Below are 12,370 nucleotides of genomic sequence, written 5' to 3'. Positions count from 1 at the left end.
GATCAAGCCCTGCATTGGGATTCTCTCTTTCTCTCTCTCTCTCTCTCTCTGCCCCTCCCCCACTCACATGCATCTTTCACTCTCTCTTTCAAAATAAAATAAACACTTAAAAAAAAAGAAAAGAAAAGATGCTCAACATCTTGTCAGAATGCCTAAAATTAACAACACAAGAAACAACAGATGTTTGTGAGGATGCAGAGAAAGGGAACCCTCTTGCATTGTTAGTGGGAATGCAAACTGGTACGCCACTCTGGAAAACAGTGTGGAGGTTCCTTGAGAAACTAAAAATAGAACTACCAGCAAATGCACTATTAGGTATTTACCCAAAGAATACAAAAATACAGATATGAAGGGATGCAAGTTTACAACAACATTATCAACAATAGCCAAACTATGGAAAGAGCCCAAATGTCCATTGACTGATGAATAGATAAAGAAGATGTGGTGTGTGTGTGTAATGGAATATTACTCAGCCATCAAAAAGAATGAAATCTTGCCATTTTGCAATGATGTGGATAGAGCTAGAATGAATTATCCTAAGTGAAATAAGTCAGTGAGAGAAAGACCATATCATTTCACTCATATGTGGAATTTAAGAAACAAAATAGATGAACATATGGGAAGCAGGGGGAAGAGAAGAGAAGGAAACAAACCACAATAGACTCTTCAGGATAGAGAACAAACTATGGGTTGCTGGAGGGAGCAAGGAGATGCGCTAGATGGGTGATGGACATTAAGGACACTTATTGGGATGAGCACTGGGTATTGTATGTAAGTGATGAATCACTGAATTCTACTCCTAAAACCAATATTGCACTATACATTAATTAACTAAAAATTGAATTTTTAAAAAAAAAGAAAGAAAACAAAAACAAAATAAAATAAAAATAGAAAAGGAAGGTGATGTGAATATAAGTACAACCTTTCAGTTCCTTAATAAATCACCTCCTCCCTACTTCTTTTACTCTTCCAGGAACTCCACAGCAGGGTATCTGTTATACTTCCGGGTTTATTCACTTTAGATCCATTTTAATGGCACTTCTCAGGAAACTTACTCAGATGAAAGTCCTTTGGATTCCAACTGGCTCCGAAATTTTTGAGTAACTCTCAGTGAGTGTCAGAAAATGTTGAAGATTAATTGGGCATTGTAGATCAAGTTCCAGGATGTCCACAGAATCTTAGCGGACCATAATGTTCTGTGTAACTACAAAAATACAAGAGGAAGAGCTTGTGGGGAAAAGAAATAAATGCAGAAATTAACATGTGCAGTACTTGGCTGGGCTGAAGTGAGACTCAGATCTGTCTGGGAAGTAAAGCTAACTGACACTTGTTCTCAAAAGTACCCATTTGCATCCACTCATTTACATTAGGGCTGAAAGTCCTTGGGGGCGGTGGGATGGGACACACGTGAATCATATCTCCATTTAGAGCTCAGGCCTACACAGGGATGTCTGGCAGAACTTAAGGAGCAAAAGGAAAGGACGCCAGGGTACAGAGAGGACAGTGAGGACTGCCCACAAAATAAAATCCACATTCAGGGCAAAAGTTGTCTAACATAGGAAAGGCAAAGGGTCTGAAGGTTGAGAGGAGAGGCAAGTTTGAGTGCCGCATTCAGTAAGCTGGTCCTTAAATCCATTCAGACAAAGCTACCTGGTGATAAGTACAAACCCCAGGCAGGAAAATAATTTATATGTGACCTGGCAAAGCCATTGCACTAAACTCAGCCACAGTTTGGGCCCAAGATCCCTTGTTCTGGGATCTTCAAGAGGAGGAAACATCTTCCTTCCCACTTCCCAAGATTTGGCCAAGCTATCTGAGCAAGTAGAAGCTTGTCAGAAGCCAAAATGACAGTAGGAATCTGCTCCTCCAGCTGGGGGAGTGCCAGTCAGGGGAGGAGGGTAGACTGAGGGGCAAGAGGCTCCGTGCAGAAGGGACAAGGAAGCCAGAGGCAGGGGAGTCCTGACTGACTGTGAGACATGTGAGGCAACTCTCCAAGGTTTAGTGCAAGAGACTGCAGCTTCTGTTGGAACAAGGTGAGACTCAGAACAGTGAGATTTAGTTATTAATGTAAACAGGACGTAGTGTGGTAGTATGCACCAAATCAAGAAAGTTGATTTTTTTTCTAGTCCTGTGAAACAAACAATCCAACTTCATTTCAGTGAGACTTATTTCTGAGTGATGTTTCTCAGATGACTTAGACGAACAGATTAGCAACTAGTATTTGGCAGAGACAGAAACCTTTGGATTTCAATAAATCACCTCCTCCCTAACTCCACACACACACACACACACACACACACACACACACAAAACAACAACCTAAAGAGATAACGGAGTCATGGAACACAGGTTTGTTTTTAGGCTTATTGCCCAAGGCCTGACTTCTATAGGTTTGTATTTAATTTTTATGTCTCTTTATGTGATAGATAGATAATAATAATAAGTCTCTAAAAATGGTTCAGTGACTCACAGAGAAGAAATTTTGTCCCCAAAGCATGTGTGGGATCTAACTCTTCTCTTCCAATCAGGAAGAGAGGGGAAGAAGAGGAGAGGCTATAGCATGAGGCCCTGTTCAGGCCATGTTCTCAGGGAACCTTCCTAAATTTGAGTTCACGCTGAATTTGAACAGCTCAAAGTGGAAAAGTTAGAAGTTGAGATCTTCTTGCTTTTACCCAATGTACTCACCATCTCTATAGATGAAAGCTGCAGGATTTTTCCAACTTAAATCCAATCATTAAGTCCTCTAAGTTTTTGCAATACAGATGTTCGGAGAATTTCTGAGCTCTTCTGAGCTAGAGGCTTGCTATGTACAGTATTTCTTGATTTATTATCTTATCATTCAAATGAAAAACCCTGAGGAGAGCAGAATTATTTTCTTTAAATAAATGTTTGATTGCTATGCCTTAAATTGGAAAGGAATTTTTTAATGGTCGATAATGACACTAAATTGATCATTAATTTGTTTTTAGAAAGGTGAACTTTTAAACAGTTATTCATTCTAACATGAAGAAGAATCCAAGAACAGAAGGCTGTAGCATATGCCTAAATGTTTATCACACAGTTCCTCCAATGTACATCCAATTTCTCATGATGCATTGCATATATTCCTGATTTTTATGTGCACAAGCACATACACTGTGAGCTAATAATTAGGACTGTGGAACAGGTGCCAATCTTCCATAAGAGTGTAATGCATTGATGAACTTAAAGCCAGAAAGCTAATAGGTCAGATCCAGCTCCAATACATATTTGAGACCTACTTGGAAACTGAAGTTAGTGAACTTGTTTCCTCACCCTCAAAAATGAAAACGACAGCCACTGCCTTATAAGACCTCTGTGAGGGGCGCCTGGGTGGCTCAGCCAGCTGAGCATACAACTCTTGATTTTGGCTCAGGTCATGATCTCAGCGTTCATGAGATCGAGCCCCTGCTTGGGATTCTGTGTCTTTCTCTCTCTCTCTGCCCCTCCTCCACTCGCTTGCTGGCTCTCAAAAATAAAGAAATAAACATTAAAAAAAAAGAATCTGTGAGAATTAAATAAGATAATGAACCAAAAAATGCCTGGCATCACTGTTATGATAAAAATATATTAGAATACAGAAGGTACTCATATAAAAATATATTTAGTAAAGTATTTTTAAACAATTATGAAGATAAAAATATCCATACAACAATGAATACAACAGTAACAATTACAAATTAGAATCTATTGATGTGTTCTTATAGATTCCCACATAAGCCATCAATAAAAAAAATTCCGTACAATCATTCCTTGAAATCCAGAATCGAAACATTTTCATCTGGAACATCTGAAAAATACAAATTTTCTTTTAAAAACAACTGTTATTTTTTTTTAAATAAAATAGTATGGATTTCGATCAAAATGACAGACTAAGCCTTTATGCCTATCTACTCCCACCTCAATTTCCTAAAAATAACAGAAAATCTGATTTTAAAAAGAATGAATTCACAACAGTGCTGGAAAATAAGAACGAGTGGAATTGATGGGCAGAAATTTTGAGACTTTCCAGAAATGAAAGACTGACAGAATCATACTGATAGGAAAAACCACAACCCTGACCACATGGAGGAGAAATCAGTTGCAAAGGTTAGAGCAACTCTAGGGCACTCAAAACTCGGGGATGACAGACAAAGGAGCAGGAAAGAATCCTGAGGAAAGTGCCTCGGTCATTGGCTGGTAAGCAGTTCGGCCGACCCCACTCTCCCACCTTTCACGACCCCACCACCAGCAGCGGTAGCAGCAGCATCTATCCCTGGGCCTGTGAGGTTAGTGGACTGGAGAGGGACTTGGATTGTCAGTGCCCAAAAAGAATACAGAATCCCCACAACCAGATAAGGAGCATTTGAACCCCACACCTGGCAGCATATCCCAGCTCTCCCCCTCTGACAACGAAGGCAGATTCTGGTAAACAGAAACATTATTTACAGTAAGTAAGCAAGGAATCTCAAATATAAAAATGAACACACACAAGAATTACCAAATGCTTTCAGAAAACCAACCCCATGAGAGAAGGCACCAAAATGAATAAAGAAAACCACAAACATCTAAAGAAACAACTTAACAGAATAAAGAGAAGGTGACTTTGAAATAAGTATAGTTGACCCTCACACTTGTGGATCCCATGTTTGTGAATATGCCTATTTGACAAAATTTATTTGTAATCCCCAAGTCAACACTCGTGGTGCTTCCAAAGTCAATCACAGACATATACAGAGGGGTGAAATTTTTGAGTCCCCTGATGTGCACATTCCAACTAGGTGAAAACAAGGCAACACTCTATTTTTGTGTTTCAGCTCTCATACTGTAGACAAGTGTCTTTTTGTGGTGTATTGAGTGCCATGTTTTTCACATTTTTGTGCTTTTTGTTGGTGATTTCTCTATTTAAAATGGCCCCCAAGTATAGCACTGAAGTGCTGTCTAGTGTTTCTAAGTACCAAAAGGCTGTGACATGCTTTAGAGAGAAAATACATGTGTTCAATAAACTTCATTAAGGCATGAGTTATAGTATTGTTGGCTGTAAGTTAAATGTTTATGATTCAATAGTATATATTAAATAAGGGCTCATAAACAAGAACATCCATAAAAGAAAGTTACTTATTGGTGAGTTGATGGAAACATGACCAGGAGCTCACAGGCACCTAATCCTGCATTTCCCTTAGGAACAACAATGGTTCAATATTCACTAATTCAGTACTTGCTAATTTACTAATTCATGATGACTTTATAGAACATAACTAGTATGAATAATGAAAATAGGCTGTAGAGTAGATATCCTCATATGAATAAGATAGGCTATTGCACCTCAAAATAATATTATACTGTCTAAAAAATAATTTGACATTCTTGGGGGGAAAATGTATATAAAAATTAAAAATCAATAAATATACTTAATGGCAAAATGGACACTACTGTTAGAATAAATTAGCAAGTGAGATCAAGCCAAAAATGCCCCACAGACACTGCAAAGAGACACACATACCAAAAAAAAAAAAAAAAAAAAGCAAAGTAGGTGAGAGAAGTTTAGGACTAGACAGAGGTATAAAGTTTTAACATCTACCTAGTAGAAATTTCAAGACCAAAGAAGATAGAGAACAGAAAATATTTCTCAAAATGAAAGAAAGATCTGTCTTCAAATTGCCACCGCCTATCAAGTGCTCAGCAGAATGAATTTTTGTGTCCACCTGTGGACACAATGTGATAAAATTTCAATACCAAGGATAAAGAGAGGTTCCGAAAAGCTTCCAGAGAGAAAACCAGGTTTCCTGAAAAGGAACAAGGCTCATTTTAAGTTGAGAATTCTCAAAGGCAACATTATATGCTAAAAGAAAATGGAACAGTATCTTCAAAGTTCTGATGGAAAACAAATTTAAGTATAAAACCTGGCCTCAGCCAGACCAGCATTCAAGGGGAAAAAAGACATTTTTTTAATGCAAGGATTTTGAAAGTTGATCACTCATCTATCCATTCCAAAAGAACTATTAAAGTACTTCAGCAAAACAAAAAAATAAATACATTAGGAAGACATGGGGCACAACTTGATCATTACTGACTAAGTAATAGCTTCCAAATAATTATTTAGACACACATTTAAGTTTGACAGACTTCTTTGATCACCACTTATATTTAAGTGGTGAATGTAAAAGGCCCAATGAGGAGGAAGGGGGAGATAAACTTTGAGAAACAGAAGAAGACCAAATTAAAAACAAAGTCCCACAATGGGATATTTCATGGAATCTACTAGCCAGTGTGACCCCTGGGAAATAAACATTGCCTTCCTCTGGGAAGAGTGCTTTGAAATCCCAGACTTAACAGGTTCAAGAAGGAGACGAAAAAGGGTGCCTGGGTGGCTTAGTCGGTTAAGCGTCAGACTTCAGCTCAGGTCATGATCTCACCATCAGTGAGTTCGGGGCCCCGCGTCAGGCTCTGTGCTGCCTGGAGCCTGTTTCAGATTCTGTGTCTCCCTCTCTCTCTGCCCCTCCCCCGCTCACACTCTGTCTCTCTGTCTCTGAAAAATGAATAAACCTTAAAAAAAAAAAAAAAGAAAAGAAAGAAGGAGACTAGAAAGAAAAAAAAATCAAAAGAGATTTAAAGAGAGAAACTATATTATCCCATTTGGCTAAAAGTCATAATCCTTAATAAGTGATTTTTCCAAAGTCAGCAATTAGGAATGCCATTTGGAATTCCTGACTGCCAATTTTGCGATCAACTCTCCCCACCTCTATTAACTTCAATATTGCTAACACAGAAACAGTTATGATCCTGTCCTGAACTGAAATAGATGGTCAGTACACCTCACTGAAGGACTGGTGTGACACAAAATAGGTCGAGTCGAGAAAAGAAACACACAGTAGAGCCATTCACCAGACGAGAAACACATTAAAAATTAAATTCATGCACTCTACAAAGCTTGCTTCCCCAGTGTTGTGTACATTTACACTAGGTCACAGACACCACTATTTTCATTTGAGATTAGTCAGAAAGTTCTGCTACTTTATTGAGCACGTACCTACTCTATTACCTGTTTTAAGAGGAGTTTAACAAACACACGGTTTTCTAAGTTGCACAGACGCCCAGCCTCCCAGACCGCCTGGGCAGTAGGTCTCCCATCAAGTCCTCTCAGAATCCTAAAGTTCTGATGAGATACTTCAGGGTTTCCACCAACAGCGATGTGCTTTCTCCCGATAATGAAGGCTTAATACATCTGAAGGACTCGGTCATCACTCCTAAAGGTTAAGCATAAGGCTGTTCCTGGGGAAGTTTCATACAGGACAAAAAGAAGAATTTACTGTCTAAGACACTTGAAAAGTATTAAGTACAGAAAGAAAAAGGGTTTTCTAATAAAAAGAGACCTGGGTTCAAATCTCAACTATGGTATTGTCCACATGAGTTTGAAGAACTTATGTAACTCCTCTGAACCTCAGTTTCCTCACTTGGTAACTGATAACCTGCCCTAGCCTGGTGTATAGACTAAAGTAAATGAACGTTATCCAGCACCTGGTAGATGTTCATAAATTGTTGGTTCCTGTAACTCAATCACAGTATATCCACTAGTGACATGGTTAATAGAAAATTTTGAGGAGTGAGGGAGAGGTCACAATGGCTTGGTTAACTTTGCAGTGATGCACTGTATACTGAAACTATTTGGACATTATTCAGCTGAGAGGATAGATCCCTCCCATAAGAGATAAATATTTGCACAGATGACATAAAATCTAATTCTGTTGGCTTTGATCTGACACACTACAATTACTATAACTGATCTTGAATTTTTCTCCCTTTCTATGGCTCCAGTTGTGGTACTCTGTCTTACCATGTCTCATGGCTAGAAGTCCTAACATTGACTAAAATACTGAAAAAATTAGAACTCTCTTCTTGTATTCAGACTTGTTTAATGCAAAGGGTACTAAAGGAGGTAAAAAGTAAGCTATAATATTTGCCAGAGAGTAAACTCTGTTCAATGGAATAGAATGGTAAGTTTCCTTGGCATAGAATTTGCGTACAAATTATTTGACAATGGCTAAGTGAGTTTTCATGCCAGCAGGCTCTGTGGGCTACACTGTGACATTAACTCTGTTTCTTATTGTTGAGTCAGACATGAAAAAATTTCATATCTTGAAATTTGTTTTATTCAACAAAATCAGAAAAAAATCATTTTCATTTATTTTTTCCAAGAATTGTTTTCATCTAAATGAAACTACTAAATATAATACTTTATCTTGCTCTCATGTTTGATATTTCTATCCTAACCAAATATTGTACCAAAATTATAACTTTCATAACTAAGAAATGAGTTCTACCGAAAACAACTTGGCATTTATTGAGACTAAAATTCACTTTATAAATGACTTTTTTTAAGTAAGCTCCACGCCCAACGTGGGGCTCAAACTCATGACCCTGAGATGAAGAGTCACATGCTCTACTGACTGAGCCAGCCAGGAGCCCTTTATATAACTTTTAAAAATACCTTCCATAAATGGGAGAAGATATTTGCAAATGACATATCAGATAAAGGGTTAGTATCCAAAATCTATATAGAACTTACCAAACTCAACACCCGAAAAACAAATAATCCAGTGAAGAAATGGGCAGAAGACATGAATAGACACTTTTCCAAAGAAGACATTCAGATGGCCAATAAACACATGAAAAGATGTTCAACGTCACTCATCATCAGGGAAATACAAATCAAAACCACAGTGAGATACCACCTCACACCAGAGTGGCTAAAATTAACAACTCAGGAAAAAAGGGTGTTGGTGAGAATGTGGAGAAATGGGAACCCTCTTGCACTGTCGGTGGGAATGCAAGCTGGTGCAGCCACTCTGGAAAACAGTGTGGAGGTTCCTCAAAAAATTAAAAATAGAACTACCCTAGTAGTGCAATAGCACTACTAGGAATTTATCCAAAGGATACAGGAGTACTGATTCATAGGGGCACATGTACCCCAACGTTTACAGCAGCACTTTCAACAATAGCCAAATTAAGGAAAGAGCCCAAATGTCCATCAATTGATGAATGGATAAAGAAGATGTGGTATATATATATAATGGAATACTACTCGGCAATGAGAAAAGAATGAAATCCTGCCATTTACAACAACGTGAATGGAACTGGAGGGTATTATGCTAAGTGAAATAAGTCAGTCAGAGAAAGACAGATATCATGTTTTTACACATATGTGGAACTTGATAAACTTAACAGAGGACAATGGGGGAAAGAAATGGTTTCAAACTGAGAGGGAGGCAAACCATAAGAGACTTTTAAATGCGGAGAACAATCTGAGGGTTGATGGGCGGTGGGGTGGGGGCGGGGCCTGAGTGGGGGAAGGGTGCTGGGCATTGAGGAAGGCACGTGTTGGGATGAGCACTGGGTGTTGTATGTGAGCGATGAATCACAGTAATCTACCAATCTACACTGTATGTTAGCTAACTTGACAATAAATTATATTAAACAAAAATACCTTCCATAAAGTGAGGTAAACCTACACATGAAGTATTGAGGTTTCCCTTTATGACTATTAATCTATTTTTTAAGTGTATCTTTAATAGTTATCAGATATTCTTTAATCAAAGTTTCTCTTCCCAATATTGTCACAGAATATCTTAATAGGATTCCTTGAATCATCCAAGTCAAAAATACCTCCACCATATTCACTTGTTTCCATTGGCCTTTCTATAAAAAATCCTTTCAGTCAGGAATGGCTCTGTACACCTGCCACACCAAATTGCACCAACACCTCTGAAGGAAGACTGTCTCTAAAAGGATTGGAAGCTACGGGTTTCAGCCTACAAGAAGCAAGGTGAAAAGGCAAACCCTATCCTATGAGCAGATGGCACTGCTCATCATAGTTGAAATTTTGGAAATCACCCTTTAGCTGCTCACTCTCCTTTGAGCCCTTTTCCTGTAGTTAAAGAATGTTCCTCCACAATGCCTTGCTCTGTCTCAGCAGGCCCCCGCTCAACAGTCAACCTTTAAAGTAATTTCCACTTCTGTTATCCATATTGAATAGAAGTCAGTGGCAAATTCCACTTCAATGTGAAAGAAGACCTAGGTCAAGACAAGCAGAAAAACATCAGCCAAAGGAGTGAGCACTGAGCTCTGAGTTCTCACGAGGTCCTAGAAAGTGCACAGGCGATTTAGAATCTGAAAGCAGAATATTCATAAAGTCATGGACCCCGCCATGCCCGTGTGTATTTTGCAATTTGTTATCACAAGAGCCCTCTCTGTCAGCTAGAGTGACTGCCTTCCTGCTCTGCAACCTTCTGGCACCCGCCAATGGAAGGGAAGGGCCAGGCCATCAGAGCACAAAAGCAGCTTTCTCTATCCCTCTTTCCATGAAAGAAAAAAGAGGAAAACATCCTTTTTTTTTTTTTTTTCTGAAATTCCTCATAAACTGAGGTGCCCAGGGGGCTGTTCTAACTAGTGTTCTGAGTAATTTACATGGATTTATATTCTCCACTATTCTTTTTAGGAAGTGATTAATTACCATGGCAACCACTATATCACAAGACATCTATGCTTACTCAGAAATATTTTGAGTGTGATATACCTTCTTTTAAAAAAAATACATGTTTAAAAGAAGATGAGAGGCCCTTAAGTATTTTGTTTTAAAGATAATTTGCTACTCTAAACAATATAATTTGGAGTGCTTCATAGGGCTTGCTTTTGTTGAAAGGGAGAAAAATGAGAAGAAAAGAAGTCTAAATACTGACTATAGTATGCACGGAGAAATGACCTCAGACATAAATACACAAGGTTTATAAGTCCTAACAGTGTATCATGTCCATGGGGCCTTATGAGGCGTGGCGAGTGGAAGGAGAGAAGGATTGACTATCATTATAAGTGCTCTATTCCCATCTGTGACATATCTAAATAATGCATCATATTCATTTCACAAGGATCAGGTGAAGTCTATGCAATTCCTAGTTATGAAGCACGAAAGGCAGAAATCAAACAAGTTCTAAGCTTGTCCTTAGAGCTTGAGTGAAATCATCAGAAATTGGTTTTGTTACCACAAGCTTTCTGAGCAGCACCTTCTGAGAAGCCCAGCAGGGAGGCTACAGAGAATAAGTGCAGAGGATGATGGGCCATGGGAAAACTACTGGCTTGCCCAGCCCAGGAATCTGGATCACATACATTCAGAAGGGCCTTCTCAAGTTCTCATTTCCAACTGCCTCCAGAGGAAAACGCAGACCGAACATCAAGTTACTCCAGTTTCTGAAAGTCCCAATGATATTCATTTCCCCAAAACTTCATATAATCCTTGAAAAGACACAGTTCACAGCACCAAGTTATACCACAAAATGAGTTTTTAGAAATGAAGGATTTGAATATCTTGGTCTTGCGAGAAGAAAATCCTCAATCTGTCTGAGATTTGGTTCATTTAGCATTTTTCATCTTGGATTTGGGTACAGAAAGTTAATTTTTTGGGGTAGAGACCACAAGAGGCTTTTAAAAGGTGTTCTTTTTTGACATATTTGTAGGTAGTATGGAGGTTAAGATAACAGACTCTAAAGCCAACTGAATTCAAATCTTAGCTTGGCTACTTGCTCTGTTATCTTAAACTTTTCTTTTCTTTGGTTTCCTTCACTGTGAAACAGTGAAGATAATAATAGCTGAAAAAAATTGAAACTGCATTAGGCAGCAATAGTAAAAAACAATAAGGGTATTTGCCCACCTTGATCTGGAGACAACTCTTTATCCATAGTTTCTCAGAAACCAATAGCAACAATTAAGCAGATAATTCACCCTTAGGACTCACTCCATCTACCTGCAAGGTGAAAAACCCTTTGGGTGACTCAGACCCATTCTGGGCGCAAAGATAATTAAATGATGTGCCAGGCAGTGACTGAATCATACAAGGGTAAACCTGACAGACCTAAAGCCAGTAGTCGACCATTAACTTAGAAATGGGCCACATTCACCGTGAAAATAGATCTGGCAATTTGAGGAGGAGTGTCCTTGGGCATCACCAAACAAACCAGCTGCAGCTTTCCCATGCTAAATTTCTGAGACTGGGACTCGTAGACAACAACCATCTGTACACTAGTCTTCTTTGATTGTGCGTTTGTTTTTGTTACAGCTTTATTTGTGCAAACCCTAGTACTGTTCTTAATAGAAGAGGAAGAGAAAGCTATGATTTGAAAGATACTTCTTTGTTTTGCAACGCAAGCAAGAATAGACTTAAACTCTGATGTGACAGAGGCACCACCACGAGCATAACAAATCAAATGCTTGCAGGCTCAAACAAGGCCTGGTGACCTCCTAGCATCAAAAACAACCAAATAACGATAGTTCTGTTAGCTAACTTTTACTGAATACTAACCATAGACCAAGTGCTTACGATAGA

At 38.6% G+C, this 12,370-nt stretch overlaps 1 protein-coding gene across 1 annotated transcript in view; it reads right to left on the bottom strand.

The window, feature by feature from the left end:
- The window catches only part of SLC35F1 (solute carrier family 35 member F1), a 415,217-nt gene that overhangs the window by 372,050 nt on the left and 30,797 nt on the right, over positions 1 to 12,370 (bottom strand). The gene's annotated exons all lie outside the window — the stretch shown is intronic.

Source organism: Panthera onca, chromosome B2 (genome assembly GCF_046562875.1).
Source record: "Panthera onca isolate mPanOnc1 chromosome B2, mPanOnc1 haplotype 2, whole genome shotgun sequence".
Taxonomy (NCBI): domain Eukaryota; kingdom Metazoa; phylum Chordata; class Mammalia; order Carnivora; family Felidae; genus Panthera; species Panthera onca.
Note: the sequence above shows the minus strand (reverse complement) of the source record. Positions and strands in the feature narration are given on the sequence as shown.